The following is a 19,170-nucleotide window of genomic DNA, read 5'->3' as shown; positions in this document are numbered from 1 at the left end:
TAAACAGTTTATGTCAATTAACTCGGATAGGAGCAGACAACAATTGAAAACATGTTTAGTTGGTCAATTTCATTGGGGTCAAATATGTATGATGACTCGAATAAGAGAATCTCTGAAATCATAGATACTTGTAAATAGTAAAAAGTGAGAAATTTGGGACACCAAGCATCAACTCTAGTAAGGTTTAACCAATAAGACGCAGCCCGTCTATAAGGGAGAACAATCGTAAGGTCCATAAATGTAAAATATAAATACAATACAATACAATATTTGATGTTAACAAGTTATCACATGGTTTATTTTTCAACTAACTAAAACATTGTATTTTTAAACTTCAGCTGACTAAAGTACAAAATTATCTAGAAGTTCTTATATGCTTTTACCAAAAAGCTATTCTTTTAATGGGAAACACCCGTTTTGTTCTGTAACCAAAGTGATTTTGTATATCAACAGAAATTATACAATGAAAGAGCAAATAGAGGAAAAGTGAGAATCTTGATTTAGTTTTTAATCCAATATAGAATAAATCGATGAAGTAATAGTACAACATGTCTTATATTTTCTATACAAAAAGGATTTACGACTTAGTTGATGAAGAATAATCCCTAATAGTTCCAGAATTATTATTTGTTTCTGAATATGTTCTATATACATTCACTTTTACCATTCGTGTAATATGTTTGCCTGTAATTTGTCTTAATCAGTTTATTCGTATACAGCTAAGTAATCAGTCCAAACAAAAAAGCAGAGGACAACTAACCGTACAGCAGAGACCGAAGGGGTTTCTTTTGACAGGAAACTTTGTTTCAACTCACTGATAAGAATAATGATGCAAGTCAAATGATTCTGTAGGCTATCTCTGTATTTCGGAAAATGAGCCATTCAATTATTTAACTATATCTAAATAAGAAGTTTTTCTATTCCTTACTGTAATGAGTTTCACATCGTTAAAACCATTTACCAGTCGAAACGGTTCAATGGCAAATATCTTTTATTGAAAAAGAGAAATCATCAAATGAGTGTTTATCTAACAACATGCGATTGTCAATACAAATCTTTAAAGTCTGAACAAAATAAAGCAATTTAATTTTGTTTTAACTGTTCTTTTTGATTTTTTACCATGGCTTTGTCAGAATGATATTTGTATACCATTTGAATGTTTCAATGAGTTGTAAGCAAATCAGCCAAGCTTATAAAGGAAGTCAATCTATCTGCATTTTTTCTTGGTGTTATTATACTTCAAAATTTAGCTCGTCCATATTCATGATACCCGTTTTGATTACCTATATCCTTGGTTTATTTACAATCATTATTGCTGAGTCCTATCAAAATGTGCAAGAGCAAACTAAAATTGATAAATAGTATTAGTACCAATTATTTCCTGTTGATATGGTTGCAAAACAAAATACAAGTATTGCTTATACTTTTTCTTTCAAGAATGCACTGGATAACATGATAACATGGGAAAACTACTATAACCATTCCAATGATGAAAGAGATGTTAAAGTCACACTACTATAAATTTATGCTTTGGTCAGATTTTACATGTTTTCATCTTGAAGTGTAAACAATAGTTTGTTTACAATAACTCATTATAACGCATAAAAGGGAATCCTTGTTTATTAACAGAAAATGAATAAACAAGAGCCCAATAAATAAGTTCTGGGATCAGCAGCAATAATCTAGACTATCACATTGTTGATCTCGAGCTGTTTGTGTGGAATAATTATATTTATCCATTATGACTTATGACCAACGACAAACAATTATCGCATTAAATAGAAAGGTTTACATTTTCGTAGTTTAAAAGATGATTATCACTAGTTATGAACAACTATATTTTCACGATGAGATAGTAAACATGTAAGGTTTCAATGATACAGATTTTTGAATAAATTTTAGACAATTGTTACATGAAACCAAATGGTCGTCAAATCAAAATTGTAAAATGATACAGTCAAATATCTTGATATACTACATATTGATTAACGAGTTCAGAACTAATTTTGACTTTTATATCTATGATTAATAGGAAAAGTGTGGTATACGTAAAATAATCTAGAGAGCAACATACGGTTCCAAACAACCAACCTCTAATTAACCAGTCATCCTGAACATGTATGAAATAGTTGCCACTTGATGTTAAGCAATCCATATTCAAAGTAGATAACCAAAAATTTAAACAGGTTGTTCATAAAGGAGTATGTTTGAAAAGATAAAACTTTTGATAGCTTTAAATAGTATTAGGAGTTTAATGTACATTTTCACAATATCAAAATTTCAATGTTCAAAATTAAGTGACCAATTACGGACCGGAAACGTAGAGCGCATTGTCGAAAATAATACTTAACATGTTCATAATAAAATATAACAAATTTTAAGTTAGTGAATATTGTTTCCTATATGAAATAAATACAATCGTATTCTTAGGACGGGCCACAGAAATGTAACAGACTTGAAATATTGTTTTAGTGCTCGAGTTAAATCTTCTTTTTTGCAACCAATGAAATCCTAAAATGTACTAAGAAAATGAAAAGATAAAAGTCGATTAAGAAAGAGTATCATAATTTCTATAAAATCGGCGTTCAATGCCACAAAATAATACGTATGAAAAATGAATACATATAATCGGTCGTTGTAATTACTGGTAGGTAAAGCAAACATAAAGCTATTTACAAAAATAACATTTTGTTTGATTAATCAGGAAATGGAGATATAGATTGTGGGCAATGTATTGTGAAATGTAAGATAACAGTGAATAACTGGATATAATATCTAATTAACATTCAGTCAAACAAAAACATTCCAATTAAACAGCAGTTACCATTGTCTTTCATTGTTATCTTTGTATTTAAAAGAAGTAAAAATAACCAATGCAGAAGTATGTACTTCTTTAAATAGTTTGTAGTATCAGTATTATTAACTAATTTACATATTTTTCTCAAATGATATCTTTTTATTTATTTTGAGTAAAATAAGACCTTTTTTTTGTCTATTGATGGAATGTCTCATGTGTCTTATGTAAACCTGAGACGACAGAGTGGTGGATGGCAAAGCAATGACCCTTCAAACTATTTAATGGAATATATATTGCTGTTTTTAAAACTATTTTTAATTCAATTCCTATGAAGATAACTAGAGACAGTTTTTAAATCGTTTTGAATTTCAAGCTCATTGATGAGTCCGTAGGTGACCGACCCATCGCAAATCAAAATTTGTGTCCCTATTAGAGATGTATTTTGCTCAGGTGTTTATATATTATTTCGACAATAAGTTATCGTATGTCCATCAAAAATAAGTAAGAACCATACCGCATAGTTAGTTATAAAAGGCTATACAATGACAAACGTAAAATAATTCAAACGAAACTAACAGGCTTGATTTTGTACAAAATAATGAACGAAAAACAAAATAACATTATATACAGGAACAAACGCAACTATTGAATTACAGACTCTTGACTTTGGAGAGGCACGTAAAGAATGTGGCGAGGTTTAATTTGGTTGAAGGCGCTACAAACCCTCATCTAACCTGGTAACAGTACAACATAAGAACAAACTATAAAAATAAATTGAAAAGTGCTTAATTTGTCAGATCGACACAAAGACTATCCAATGGGAATCTGCAATCAGCCCCAAAATTCCCAAATGACCAGGAACATTAATAAGAAAACCCCAAATGCAACCCATGTTATGTCATCCTTTATACAAATGAAACATTTGCAACTAGACATTCAGTAAGCAACAATCAATACCTGATCCATTGCGGACGATTTTACTCATTGTCATATTTATCAATTCTGACCGCTCAAAATTCGTTTTATTTCTTATTTTATAGATCATTTTAACCGTACAACCATATGTTCTGTCTCCCTTGTTGAAAGGGTAAGCTAACAATGGACATGATTGTATACGCTTCAATGACAATATTCAGTGATAAATTGATACAGGAAAGATAAAGCTGATAAACAATTTCATGAATGATTTAGTTTGGTTTAATTGCAAATAAAGAGATTTGTCAATTTGGTCGTCTTCATTTCAGTAGATTACGCGATAAGACAACTGCGTCAACCACAGATATGATAATTCTGACGTAACTAGAACAAACTAGTAAAACAATCAAATATTAAATACAGAAATATGGAACCACATGTACCTTAAGCTTAGGGATTTGTCTGATTACCGGAATGACGTAATATATTTAACTTGTTATTGTTGTTTTAACACTTCGCAGGTGACATTTTAAGTTATTAATTAATTTCATATCCTCTGTGTAAAATACAAACTATTGATCATTTTATTCATATAGAGACAATTTTAAGTACATCCCTTGCTTTAATTTCTATGTTATCATAGGAAAATTATTAAATAATGGAACACCTGATAGATTAACATTTGATATACGATTATTTTAATAGTCTGTGTTCACGAAGATAATATACTAATGTACGTTTCTATCATGAACATTATATCTATTCACTCACGATAATCGATTGATCTTTTTTTTATATATATATGTAACAACGCTGTGTATATGTAACAGTGAATTGGTTAAGTATCTGCCTTTATTTCAAATCTCTGAGAATCTAGGAGTTTTGTTAACTAACTGAAAATGTTCATGAATTGATAATATCCCTCTTTTTGTTTAAAAAAGTAGAATTCATTACAGATTCTATCATATAAATGAGGGAATTTATCAAAACATAAATAGTTTCTTTTAATAACATAGTTCTTCACTATGTTGTACATTTAATTGGACTTTAAATTGGAATCTGCTTGTATTACTGAATACTCAAAGTGATGTTGTCAGTCAAGAAATAAAGGCAACAGTAGTATACTGCTGTTCGAAAGTCATAATTCGATTGAGAGAAAGCAAATCCGGGTTACAAACTAAAAACTAGGGAAACACATCAACTATAAGACCTCGAGAAAAACAACAGAAACACTGAAGTGTAACAAAAAAAAACAACAATGCAACACACACAAAAACGAACTATAAGATAACAACTGCCAATTTCTCTAACTTGGTACAGGACATTTTTAGATCAAAAATGGTGGGATGAACCTGGTTTTGCGGCTAACCAAACCTCGCGCTATTATGCAATGTTAAATATAACACCAAATTGACAACATAACATGACAGGACTACAGTACACACAAATGCAACAACATTCAGGATAGAAAAATACACTAATAAACAATACAATAGAACATTTAGACATGGTAACAGTTATTAAAGGTACCAGACTCATCAGTGACGCTCAGATTAAAATAGTAAAGAAGCCAAATAAGTTCAACGTTAAAGAGCATTGCTGACCCAAAACTCCAAAACGTTGTGCCAAATACGACTAAAACTAGAACCATTTTTTATGTGTACTTGCTCTTATAAAAAAGTAAAATCATAAAAATACTGAACTCCGAGGAAAATTCAAAACGGAAAGTCTTTAATCAAATGGCAAAATCAAATGATAAAACATATCAAACGTATAGACAACAACTGTCATATTCCTGACTTTGTACAGACATTTTCAAATGTAGAAAATGGTGGATTAAACCTGGTTTTATAGCGCTAAACCTCTCTTACAAGTTCTTTAAGCACTAACATAAACTTTGTGATGCATTGCGTAGATTAAATAATATGCCAAGCATGATCTTCTTAGCATATGAAATAATTGTTAATAGCTTTGGATATTGATCAGGTCTCTTGACCCTTTAAAGGTTTGGCAAAGATATTCAAGTTTTAAAGTCTTTAACCACAGACTGTACCTCTCTCTGATCTCTGGATTTTTTCTTCAGATGCTATTAATCTTCAAGAAAATTCTGTCCAAAATTTGTAATATTCTTTTGAGGTTTAACAAAATTACATGATGATCATTACAACATCATTCTAAGTTTTTTTGAATTGTGAACCGCAAAAATACTATGACCATCTATTATTGATAACTAGGAATGATAAGGGAATATATTCTTATATAAATCTTTTTATATTCAAAAGTTTGCCCCACATGTTATCTCTTGACCATAAAGTAATTTCTGTACGATTGCCTTTATTTATAAGGTTTGAAAATATTATTGATGACGTGGATGGAATCTATGAATATCATGTTTCACGATTGCCTTTATTTATAAGGGTTGAAAATATTATTGATGGCGTGGATGGAATCTATGAATATCATGTTTAACTTTTGCAACTTTCGTCGCTGGCGACTTAAACAAGTAACACATCAAATGGACCAAAATAATTAGTTTCAGAAGTATATTTTATATACTGGTTATCAGCAGAGTATCGTTTTTCATTTGTTGTCTGTTGTATAATCCAGGTCGTTTCTTTAGAACTGTTAAAAAGTTTTCATCCTGGGACTCTCTATAGCTTACAGTACGGCATAGTTTTGCTAAGTTCCAATATTTATAGGCGGTCTTATGTGTTTTACATCATTTTTTTTTTTTTTGTGGTTAGATGTCTCATTAGCAATACTACCACACGATATATTAGTATTTCTATATCAAAAGAAGAGAGAACAACGTCATGTTGGAACAAAATTAACATTTCTTGCTCAAATGATATCTTCTTGTTTTGTTAAAGAAAGTGAAAATAAATAATAAATAGCATTAGGCTAGTAAACAGTGCATACAAAAGAAATATTAAATTACAAAAGCCATGATATTGAACATACTTCTGAGTATGAAATATGAAAAAAAAATCTTCTTGTCTTTATATCTATATTGCATACACAATTTTGTTTTCTTTCATGTTTAATCAAATCCAAAGCATATCGCGCTATGACTATACAAAAGATGAAAATCCAGTATGTAAAGCATTACGATTCAAAACCATAAATTGTAGAAAAATTTCATGTTTGGAAAGATAAGAGTTTTCGTCTTTACATATTCAAGATATGCAACATTTTAAAAGTGTAATTATTGATTAGAGATAAGATGAATACCTAGAATTCTAAGAATGTATGAAAAAAGAGGATGTAGACTGACACCCAATCTCTTTCTTTCTAAACAACCACTGACTTCTGACAGGCAAAACAGAACACAATTTCACGCGTTGTCGTGCTAAACATACTCTAATTTTTATACAAAGTATCGGGAAACAGGGAGTACATTTTTGACAGACCCTAAACGAGCTCAAACATTACATCTCATCACTTTTTATGTACACGGGCTATGTGGCAGATTTTAGTATAATTTTGTATATAATTTGGGCTCGTTGAATTATATCCCAAAATCGGATATGTAATTCAGTTTTCTCTTTTGATTTTCTAAAATATTACTGATTGCATTCTTTCAAAACAGGCGAATATTTGTATAGGAAGAACATGAAATCGACGAAAACATTCAGGATTTTACTTTAAAACATATTTTTAATTTTTTTTTACCCTCATAGATCTTTCTAAACTATATTGATGAAATGAAATAATCATATGGTCGCAAACTCCGTTTTTTGTTTATTAAAACCAAAGCAATCCATTACCTTGTAGGTAGAGAAACCCGTTACAAATTGACGTTTTACGTTATATATATTTCTCTAATTCTTCGTCAATTTATCACTTTCTGCACTCATTGTATAAAAATTTTAATCAACGTGTTGTTCTTTTGATCTCAGTTCTTCATTGGTTAAAATCCGATTATGACGTCGAATTTTCTTGTTTTCCTCTGAATTTCTTATTGCGACGGCACGAAAAAAGGCGACCATGCGTGATGACGTCACATAGAAATAACACATCTTTTTGCAGATCAGTCGCGAAGGAATAAGTTTGCCTGTGGATTGTTTGAAAATCATTAGAAAAACAGATTCCACCACCAAATCTCGTGTAATACGATATTTATCCACTCTCGACGGTTAAATTTTAAATATTTAAAAAGCTCGGCGAGCCTCGCGTTTTAAATTTGAAAATTTAACTGTCTCCAGTGGATAAATATCGTATTACACTGGAAGCAGTGGTATAATCTGTTTCTTTCTCGATGACGTTGAGTTCGACATGTCTTGGTATATTTTCACCTAGTTCACAACTTTGATAGACGTATACCATAATAACGCAGTCGGTGACCATATTATTATTTTACATCATAGAAAAAATTGTATAAAGTTAAAACATCAAAGGACTACTGAAAGAAGAAATTAAAGGACTGCAACAAATTTTCTATAAGCTTTGATAAAATGAATTCAATAGGAAATCGTGCATTAAACTATAAACATTCCGTACTCTTTTCTGACACGAGGGAATTACAAACCACTTAATGAAGATTATCCTAAACTATTTCCGAATGAACTTTTTGTTGTTGAGTCTTTTTAAGTAAATTCGTGTGATTATTTCATTTATTATTTGGACCCATATGAAAGCCGGTATTATTTTGTTAATAAGCTTATACGTAGGCGACTTAACAACATGTCCAAGCAGATAAGACAGATGATAGGAAAACACAAAAGACATATAACAGGATTTTCTTCTGTTAAGAAACCAATTTCTCCATTAACAATGCTGATGCAGTTTAAACAGGTACACTCGCGCATTTTGAACCAACAACATTAGATTATATCTTGTAAAGTTTAACGCCCTATACTAATTTTATCCATCGCTTTGACTTTGTCTGTCCATGAAAGTTTTTTTTTTTTATATTTAATTGATCGTACATTTTTTCCCGATATTGTCATTCTTAAAGTATAATCATTTTTTTATGCTTCGTATATCAAACGTTAAAAGGACGGAACTACAGCTTGTCTTACTCTTCCTACACAAGCAAACGTATTACCGCCTTCATAATGCATCCATGGTCAAAAACAATTTAAATCACTTTTAACTAATAGACATGCCATTCAATATAATTCGACATTTATGTTTCCATCTTTTAAATTAACTGTATTTTCTCAAAATAGTTGTTGTATTTAAGAGAATGTGCATCTATTTTATTATTCCAAAGTTATAAAAGATAGCAAAAAGAATAATATGAATAAAGACAAAGAAAGTTTAAATAGCTTAGCATCCCTTTGCATGTTGTAATTACTATAAAAGCAAACTCGACAGAAAAGAAACTTTGTAACAAATAATGTATGATCGATTATTGGTGGATCATTGTTGACAATATCTAGATCAGATGTTTATTTGTTTACTGCTCAAACAGGTATAAATACTATCGTATAGCAGATCTGTACATGCTTTTTTGTTTACTGCTCAAACAGGTATAAATACTATCGTATAGCAGATCTGTACATGCTTATTCTTTTACTGTTCAAACAGGTATAAATACTATCGTATAGCAGATCTGTACTTATCGCTATTTAGTGCTCATTTCTCTATTGTCCAAACAAGTATAAATACTATCGGAGATCCGTACTTATTGCTATTCAGTATAGGCTTTCATTAATTAAAAGGGACTAATTATTAAAGATTTGCATCAAATTTTCAGACACTTATTTGTATTGGAGGAATGTTCAGCTTATTATAGTGCTATTTTATTCTACAGGTTGGTAGGAAATTTGAAATTATATCATACGGACTTTGAGTAAAATTATCATGGGTAAGTTGACAAATTATATATATAGAAAATAGCTGCGTTTTGTTTTGGTTTTGAAGACGTCTAATTTTGTATAATTTAATTGCCTGATTGAAAAAAGTGATTGTACACGAACAAAACGTCCTTCTCTAGGTATCGAATGCTTTAATTTTTGTTAATATACATTTTAAAAATATCATGGGACACATTTTTAAAAAAGTGAAAACAATAAAATTTTCTTTTAGGATTATTTAAAACAAGAATCGTATTTACTATATGATAAGACTCGTATTAACAGTATACCAGACAGTTCTTTTAGTTTAGTATTAACAGTATATATTTCATATAGAGAAACATGACTATCCTCATTTTCGTACATGCATAGTCTGAAATTTTGAATATGTATCAAATATATAAAACATTAAATCATATAATATTTATATATTGTACTCAGTCTATAGATTTTTTTACAGAAAGTATGTTACAATATCTTCACGATTTTCAAATTAGAATTACAAATGTTTGTTCATTTGATTCTGTGAGACAGACATCATTTAATTCTGTAATATGAATATTCCGCTACTAAGAGGGAAATAATGTCGGCTTTCGAAGATCCTTTTTAATTTTGTATTTTCAGACAAAGTAACTGATGATTACGTATAATTTAACATTACATATGCCCATTTACATTAAGGTTTACTTTTAAACACCCTTGGTTAAGAAACAACATTGTAAAGAAATATCCACTAAAGAAAAACCTGAATGAAATAAACACAAGCTCTAGAATTTCGTATTAAATCTTAACCTCAGGAAAGAGGGTGAAGATAACAAGCGAAAAAATTAATAAAAAAAATAAAACCTATAGTAAATAGAAAATAGATAACTGTGTTTTACCAAACCCTTAGACTAAAGCAATTTCATAAACAATTGGTATTTTTTTCGCTTACCTACACCTAACCGAATGTGAAAGTAAGAAATGGAAAAAGTTTTCCACGGCAAACAACATACATATTGGTTGAGAAAAATGTTTAAAGTATCAGGCATTAGTAAAAATATTTTAATATCTGGTTAAGATTACACCAAGCAATGTGTATTTCTATAGCACTAGCTATTATAACTGCTAGCTTACATGTTCTGAAACTCGCATTTTCAAAACTTTACATTACGACTGATGCGACGATATTAGTTATCCTATTGTCAACTACCAATTATTATGTATTTAAGTTATCTAGATATAACCGGACCTCTTCTTATTATGGAGATTTTACTAACGTACATGCAACTACTTAAAGACAAGTTATGAAGTTGCGTTTTTCAACATTTCAACTCTATCATATATCATAATCAATTTATGTCCATCTGACCTGATCAGTTTATCATGTTCCCAGCATTGATACCTTCTGCTGTGTGCGTCTATAAAAATCACGTCAAGGTGATGCATATATAGCAGTGATGCTTTTATGTCTACACATCTAGTCTCGCTTCGTCTATAGTTCATTTAATTCCGATTGTTTTGGCTCTGATCTTAATAGAAAATAGAGGATATGGGGTATCCATTCATGATACAAAATGGGTATCTGCAGAGCAAAACACACAAAATGCACAGGAACAGTGCTTTTAATGATGTTCTTCATCTCAAAGTCGCTAGTCTGTTTTATATCTATGAGTCGACTAACTCAACATTACTATACTCTTCTTCTGAACCTACACAGAGTTAAAAAATGATGTTTGTATCAGCAAAATAGTTTTAGCTAACTTCCATTTTATGTTATGACAGATTTTATTATTGTAATACTTGTAGCTCTATTATGTGACATTTTTTGGTAAAATTGTGTTTCTGGAATTATTGTGTACTTTTCTCTGTACTCATGTAATTATTCCATTGGTCGACATACAACGTTTTTTTCAACTTTATCATAGCATAGTTACATAAAGATGTATACTTATTCAGTGGACATTTCAAATTTCTATTTTGAGTGAATAATTTCGTATAGCCGCCGTCTGTATTTTTTTTATAGCTCGAAATGACAATTGTTTACTTTCTTGTATGCATACAATTTCAGATTTGCTCTTGATACTTTATATATGTGGTTCGTCATTATTTATGATACATGCACATATAATTACGACTTCGAATGTACATGTACTTGCTAGGATTATAATGTATGATGCATTTACTGCATATACATTCAAACTATCTCGACTTCATTTCTTTTTATAAAATAGGGAATGTGTCATAGTTGCCATAATGAGACAGTTACTAACCAATTTACGTGGATGCAAGCAACTATAAGTCACATTTGGTCCTTTACAATGCATAAAAGTCATACTTCAATTCGGCTATGAAAGGTCTCGACACGACAAAATGTTAACTATTTCAAAATGATAAAACAGCTAAAGACCAACTGTCAGTATGAGCCCCGCTTGCATGTATTTTTTTTGTATGTGAGGCAGAGATACTGATGCAAACAAAGCAAATGTTCAAGGTAGAAAATTTTCATAATTTTCACACTTCAATTAATTCAGTATGTATAAGTATTCTTTCTTAAAATCCAAGCACTATATATTTTGGTGGACATTTTCAAAAATTGTCGATTACAGAGAATTGTATCGTTTTCCATTTTAATCCTGGACGGGCATACAGACGAACGCATAAATTTAAGAATATAGGGCATCGGTATTTTTGATGTGGGACTCTAATAAACGTATAACAGGAATAAGTTATATTTATTTGAATGAATTTGTAATTGATTATGATAAAGATACCTTATAGTTTTAATGTGTTATAAAGTAACTAAGTTTTGCATCGTCTATACTAGGATCTAATTATTTGTAGAATCATAACGTGTTAAGCGCAAACATTCACACCTTACTTGACTTAGTTACTATTGCATTTGTATCATGATAGTTTAGAGTGAATAAAGTTTTACTTGACAAAAACTTCATGATGTCAATAAACGCTTGCTCTGGAAACTTCTAAAAACATATGAATAATGTGATCAACATAAAGCCAACATTACGTAATGATTGTAAAAAGTCGTTGTATTAACAATGGTAATGACATGTAGATTATAGCGAATACATGTAAATTTGATTATCGTGTTAATTTGTGGTAATGAAGAACAGTTTTCCATTCTATTAGGATTCATGATCCTTTCATATCAAAGATATAAAATTTGGGAGCACAGATTTATTTATAAATGTTTGGAGGAGGAGCAGCAAAACTATTTTGTAGTCAATATGCTCATAATTATGACCTTGACCTTCTGCACGTGAGACATGCGAGCAACTCACGTGACCATCAAGACGATCTGACATAAGTCCAGACAGTAAGATAAGATGTTTGTACTTTACGAGCCATATGTATAATACAAGTACCTGTCACAAAACGTTTCGTTAAAAGTCAGCCCTAGAGCTTTTCTCTGAATTTCGATATCGACGATTTTTATGCTAGTTATGTGTTATTATATCTTTAGGAATGTGTCGTGTATATAGCACAATTACAAATAAATGTTCATTTTAAAGTTATGCTTACAGGTGCATATTTGTTGCGTAATATAATTACCATTTGATATTTATACAAAGTATAAAACTTCCGATAGAGAAAAACAACCGAAAGGTAGATATTTCCTATCAAAAGCAGGTGCATATGTAGACGCAGGTGTTTAATGAAAGGTTGTTGTTTTCCCTCAGTTTAATCTATTTACAAGAAGTTTTTAGTATGGCGAAACGACAAACATACAGTGCTAGTTCATTGCATAAAAGTTAAAATTTAAGACAACAGAATAACGTTCCAAAATATATCAAGCGGAGATACTGTGGAAATATAAACTTTGAACTTGATTTTGAAACTCGCTAAGTTCGCTATTCTTTAGTTCTATTATTAACTATTTTCGATTAGTATCTTTTATGTGTATGTTAATTATTCCATCTTCAATGTAGTAATATGAAATTAAATAATATGCGACGACGTACGTAATTATGATACGCAAAGGCAATTTATCACTCATTTTGCTTTGCTCATTTTGACTTGAATGTCTTGATTCATTAACTTTTAAGCTCAAGACGGTTCCTAGCGTTGACATAAACTGAAATCCCCAAGGAAACAAATGCGAAAGTTATCAATAAATTGCATATACCACTGGTAAGGTTTTCAACAAATGATATAATGCATTACCCGATGGAAAAATATGTCAAAGTTAGAAACAGATCGACATTAATCTGAGCAACATAGAGCCAATATAAATAATATAAAAAGTCACAGAGAATCACGAATACCCTTTATAGAGAACTTGATAATACAATAATAGACTGTATAAGGTTGAAGTTGGCTATTTTAAAATACGGATTGGCTGCATGAATAATATATTTACCATAACTCTTTAAAATTCAATAATAAAGAATAAATTCAGTTCACTGAAACTAAACTGCTCATGCCTTTTTCATTTGGTCTCTTGCGAAGAGTAGTTTCATTGGAAATCATATCACACCTTCTTTTTTATACTTGTCTTTAACAGTAAAATAAGCATATTTCTCATGGATTTCTCCATATATTATCTATTTTTTTAAAACATGAATATATTAGCTATAGCCTGAAAAATGTTTGATACTCTAAAGATTGTATCTTGATACACGTGTACGTAGTTTCTTACATATCTGATACTGTATAAATGTATTCCTTTTATGTATGCATTGACGCATATTGTTACTTGTATCAATTTCTCGACAGAAAAAAACTGCTATCGATCTCCCTTTGCTCTCTTTAGTTTTAAAATATATATTTGTACTTAAGATCTCGACAAAGTACTAAGGATCGTCAATTAATTAAGTACATTCTCTGTCCCTTTTCACGAATCAATATTTCATAGAAAATATTTGGAATTACTGTTTTAGTCATTAAAAAGTTCTTCAGAGAGTAATAAAATTATAAAGATGTGCTCGCTACGAACAAGAGCAATTAAGATTTCGCTATTTAAATGGTAAGAATTCAATTAATTTAAGACAGTTCTAAACAAAAAAATTCTAACGTGTTCATTCAGATGTTTCACGGAAATTTCCTTCGACGTAAGGGTTGGAAGATGGAAACACGCCAACAGTAACATGTCTCAGTAATGTATGTAATTAAAAAGTAACTTTACTAGCATAGGTATATTTTATTTACGTATTGCGATTTAAAAACACAGATAAGGAATATAAATCGCATACTTCATATTTTTAATGTCACCCTACACGTGTTTATCTCATGTGTCATTTTGGTCTCTTGTGGACAGTTGTCTCATTGGTCATCATACCACATCTTCTTTTTTATATTAGCATGAGGGAGTTGAAATTAGCGATTTTGTGAATTATAATACACCTATATCATTTTCACATTCTTTCTATAAGTTGATTTATAAAATCGCAAGCCAATATATAAAAACACGTATTTCATTGGAAAAACATAAATATTCTCTTCAAAATGAGCTGTTTGTATAAAAAATTCCCAAAGAGATTTCCGTTTTACGTTACTCTTATCTATATGATAAGCAACATAATTGTTTGCTAATATTATAGATGTATAATTCAATTTTCATAGATACAACACACAAAAAAAAAACGTTCATGGAAAACACATCTTGTACTACTGTTCTGTTTATTTTGCATCAAAATTACTGCAGCAAGGTAAGGATATGAAAATAACCGATTTATTTTTTTGCTGTACGTCCCTTTTAAGCTTTGATTCGTATAGCAATTAATTAAGTAACAAAAGAATGCAATACTGTACACTGGTAAGCCGATATAATATCTTTTATAATTTCTGTTCAGAATTTATTTGACAATGATCTGCACCGGATAGGGTTTTAATCTTATTGATTACTTCGTTGATGAACGAAATACACAAATAAACCAAGACATGTAATATTAGGTTAAAATGTCTGATAAAGATTACTAAAAAGCTGATACTGCTCCTTGAAACGCGTTAATAAATGATTAGTGTAGGAAAATCATCACGTGCAAATATTTCATTTCCGGGCGGACACATTCAAAGCAAGATATTTCATTTCTTGCAATTAATAACATCATGCTTGTTCAAACATTAACTGTATAGTAGTGTTTAACCTCTTCACACTATTCAATTGATAATCCATATTTGCTGTTTTTGATGATAACTATAACAGGCCGATACAGTATGGATAAATGTTAGTTCTGCATTAATAGTCTACCAATGTTATCGACCACAAAATAAGCCCAATCTCCAATTAAACTCAGATGACATAAAAAATATTCAACTGCAGACATAACGCATACAAGATAGAAAAGAACCATTGAGACATTGAAAGTACAAAAATTCCAAGTACTTAGACCATCATAACTAGCAAGAAAAGGCTAGTTTTCAATAAATGCCCAGTGAAAGATAAAAACTCATCCTACCGATCCCATAACCTTCTAAGTCAAAGATAAGAGTATAGATAAATAAAAATGGCCAGCACCTATTGAATGACAAGAACAGTACAATAAAAGACGATTATCTAGTAAAGAGAAACGACCAGTAACTTTTCAGAAACAAAACAATTAAATATTGTATTAAATATGACTGGCATCTATACAAAGACAAAACAAGTAGCGTGCAATAATTAAACAAGATCCGTAATTCTGTAAAGGCAAGACAAGAATCCATACAAAAGCAACTTATGTATTACATATCCTCAGAGAAGTACTGATAACAATTAAATTATACTGGAGTGTCTAGATTTTAATATGACTTACTTTATTATCCTTCACAGGGAGTATGGGCTCATATAAACTGTGTATGTAACAAATCAACTTGCAGTATTAATGTAACAGGGATAATTCACTCCAGTATAATGTTACAGTTGACTAAGTATTCAAATTCAAGACGATAACCGATGAGTCAAGTCATAACGATATTTCACAATCGGCATATTATTCTGACTGTGTACTGACTAATTTACTCTAAGTGTCTGTTATGAAGAGACAAAGACGCATTTCAAAGTCTGGTTTGATTCCAACTGGATCGAACCCATGACAGTAAGTTCTCGAGGTGATCAAGCAATGACATAACTAACTACCTTTAATATAATCGCAATGAAATGGACATAATTGTGGTGAAAAAACCGGATGTTTTCAATTATTAATATTTCCATAAAAACAGAGAGTGAGACATATTTTACTACTTGTGATCACACATTTTCATTCTTTAGTTTGTGTTCACCCCCCCCCCCCCCCAAAAAAAAAAAAATGCTAATAAATAAAGAAAGGAAAGAGAAATCAGTATAAATGAAATCAATGAAACAGAGAAAATATATCTGACGAAGACAGATCAATCAAAAGAAAAGTAATCGAAAGGTTTTGAGTTCAAACAAGTGGTTATTCAATTTGATGAATTAGTTTTCCACAATCTGATAACTACGTACGTTGTCATACTTATATTCAATAGACATTGGAGAGACATCTGTTATGACAATTTGACTACAGAAAATATTGAAAGAGAAATAAGAATTCCAGAACGCTTCGTTATGAGAACAGTTAGCAAGATATCTCGCATCTCCGCTAGCCAAGGGTTTCGATCCACTCCACTTCAGAGAAGTGGATCGTAACCCTCGGCAAACGAAGATGGATGTCTCGGTTCATTCATGATATTTTGTTGTAATCTACATATGCTCCTACAAACACAATAAGTTATAATTTTTTAAAATGTCTTTTTTTGTTTATTTTTGTTTATTATTTAAATTGCCAACTATTATAATAAATGTATTATTGCTTCGGGTGTTCGAGTCAGTAAAACAAATTGTGTATCCAAAAAATAAATGAAAACTATTGGTTACGAACATTAGATGACATTGCACAATATGTGCTCATATGTGTTTTATTTGCTTTTTTCTTCCCTCTCTATCAAATAAACACCCATAACAATGAGTCTTTACAAACAAAATAGTTTAGTTTATTAAGTTTCAAGTGGTTCGTGTGCTCGTTTTGACTACTATTGGTTAAACCTATGTACCCACAAAATTATAGCCTTATTACTATTAATCCTTTCTAGATATCTTAAATAGAAAAAGCAAATAAAAGCTTTAGTTTTACGTCAAACCGATTAATAACTTGACGTGCACTGATACCGTAGGATTACTTGTCTTGAGAAAAAAATCTGTTTCACGTAAGGAAGTTTGTAATTATTCATTAAAGTTTACCATATGTGGTTATTAATGAAATGAATCATTCCTTAAAACAGAAAGAAAATCTACAATAAAAGATTTGAAGTCTGATTATGATCTACTAATAGTCGTGCATTATGTATTTAATTATTGATATTTATGCAGAGATCTATTTGAGATGTAGCAGAACGCAGTTCCGATCAATCCAAAATATGATAGTGTCGCATTTTGAGCTTTATCTGCTTACCCTTCGACAGTACCTAAGATCACCTGGTATTTGGTTGGGGCTGTGTTGCTCAGTTTTAGGTTGGGTTCATAATGGTCGGTTTTTTGCTGGGGTTTAGGTTTCTATATTGTGTTTTGTATGATGCTGTTTGTCTTTTTATCGTTTTTTTATGGCAATGTCATCGTCAGTTTGTTTTCGATGAGTTTGAATATCCCTTTGGCAGATTTCGTCTCTGTTTTCCAAAGATGTAGTCGTATTCACAGCCTATATTGCTTAGGACACATACAATAACGTTTTAATAAATACACTTGCAAGAACTGTTGGATGTTTTACAAAGTGTATTAAATGTATTAACAAAATATGTTCATAAATTGTTCTTTGAGAATATAAATATAAATATAGATGAATCATGAGGAAATGATAACTAGTAACATTTAAACAGAGACAACAAAATTTCATTCGTACACGAATTAATGCATGAACAGTTGATACAAATCACGTCCAACTGACATTTGATTTTCAAAGGTCTTGATGTAATGTAAAATTGAAAACCTTCACAATATGCAAATGATGTATAAGTTTACACGGATCGTTTATAAATTTACGAGCTCTTTAAACAACAGAACTATAAAAATAAGGATTTGATATCCCGTAAGTAATAAAATGTCTACTTCTTCCTCTAACTAAGGGGAGCAAGTGAAATTCACATCGTGATCCATTGACAGATAATTACTTCAATAAGTGTTTTATAATATAACGTGAAAGACAAAGATTGTTCAGGCTTATTGGAATAGGGATATTAGGAAAGGATTATCTCATCAATTTAATGGCCTTCCCTCGTAATTACTAAATTACTATCTAGACACATTAGTCCGAAAAGACCGAGTGAATTGTGTCAAGACGAGTGGGCTTAGTTTTGTAAGAGTAAGGGGTTTTCGTCTATTAATTATTGTACACAAAACACAAAGTAACAATAACAAAAGTATATCCATAGATAAGAAAAAAACAACACTCAACATGCAGATAAGATTTCAATATTTTTTTTTTCAAATGAAAGATGCATGAAACATGATGACTTGTATCACTTAATCGACATTGTACGGAAGCGTATAATGGGCCACACATTTGTTTCCCTATCTTTGCGTTATGACGCAAACCTTTGCGTTACAACGCAAACCTTTGCGTTATAACGCAAACTTTGCGTTATAACGCAATCTTTGAGTTACGCAAACTTTGCGTTATAACGCAAACAACGCAAACCTTGACGTTATAACGCAAACCTTTTCGATAT

The 19,170-nt window shown here is 30.6% G+C and overlaps 1 protein-coding gene across 2 annotated transcripts in view; it reads left to right on the top strand.

Moving 5' to 3' along the window:
* Positions 1 to 19,170, top strand: part of LOC139499100 (sex peptide receptor-like) — a 58,013-nt gene that overhangs the window by 27,145 nt on the left and 11,698 nt on the right. The window contains exon 2 of one of the 2 annotated variants that reach the window (XM_071287791.1): positions 9,471 to 9,524. The exons of the other annotated variant lie outside the window; for it this stretch is intronic. The gene's annotated coding sequence lies outside the window, so the exon portion shown is untranslated. The remainder of the gene's footprint in view (positions 1 to 9,470; positions 9,525 to 19,170) is intronic. 2 annotated transcript variants of the gene reach the window in all.

Source organism: Mytilus edulis, chromosome 1 (genome assembly GCF_963676685.1).
Source record: "Mytilus edulis chromosome 1, xbMytEdul2.2, whole genome shotgun sequence".
Classification (NCBI taxonomy): domain Eukaryota; kingdom Metazoa; phylum Mollusca; class Bivalvia; order Mytilida; family Mytilidae; genus Mytilus; species Mytilus edulis.
The sequence above is the reverse complement of the archived record's forward strand: the minus strand, read 5'-3'. Positions and strand labels throughout refer to the sequence as shown.